Raw genomic sequence first — 678 nt, 5'->3', positions numbered from 1 at the left:
AAGTTTGCGTGCACATTTACCAATACGACCGATGAATGTCATGGCCATTAGCAACTACAACATGAAAACAAAATTACATTCTGTTTTCTCATGCCACACATTCAGTTTTCACGAGCATACACAAAATTGTAAGGATTATAGTTCAAGAACCAGAACAAACTAAGCAAGCAAACATGCATAAGCTGTATATAGAAAATGCATGACAAAGACAAGCAAGGGCCACCAGTATCATACCTGGAGTACAGAAGCTCATGTACATGTAGGGTAGAGAGCGTCAAATCATGCACACCGGAGGAATGGCCAAGGTGGTTGCGTTCTGCTTTAGTGCTTGAGAGTCTGGTGCAGAGCTTCAGATCTTGTCAACGCCAAGCTTCTCGACATTGGATTTGGATGTTTTCCAGTGAAAAATGTTCCACGAAGCCAGCCAATGCCAAAGGCCACGGTGTATGGTAGAGAGCGTCATTGATTGAGGTCTGGATACAATGCAAGAACATGAATCACGCTCGTATATTAGCCTGAGATAATGAGAGATTTGGTACAAGCACCAGAGAGCAGACATACCAAAGAGAAAGAGGAGGAGGCTGGTCCTCGCCGTGCTTGGTGCCCCCGTGGGTCATTTCGCCGGGCCGGTTCACTGCGTCCAACCTCGTCCCACGCAGGCTGCATCTCCTTCGGCCG

At 46.9% G+C, this 678-nt stretch overlaps 1 long non-coding RNA gene across 1 annotated transcript; it reads right to left on the bottom strand.

Moving 5' to 3' along the window:
- Window positions 1-251: 251 nt before the first annotated feature.
- Window positions 252-678, bottom strand: LOC123177570 (uncharacterized). Its single transcript, XR_006488997.1, has 2 exons — window positions 562-678; window positions 252-473 (listed from the first exon to the last, which is right to left on the bottom strand). It is a non-coding gene; the product is annotated as an uncharacterized lncRNA (long non-coding RNA).

Source organism: Triticum aestivum, unplaced genomic scaffold, assembly GCF_018294505.1.
Source record: "Triticum aestivum cultivar Chinese Spring unplaced genomic scaffold, IWGSC CS RefSeq v2.1 scaffold212118, whole genome shotgun sequence".
NCBI lineage: Eukaryota > Viridiplantae > Streptophyta > Magnoliopsida > Poales > Poaceae > Triticum > Triticum aestivum.
This window is presented reverse-complemented; position numbering and strand designations above follow the sequence as displayed.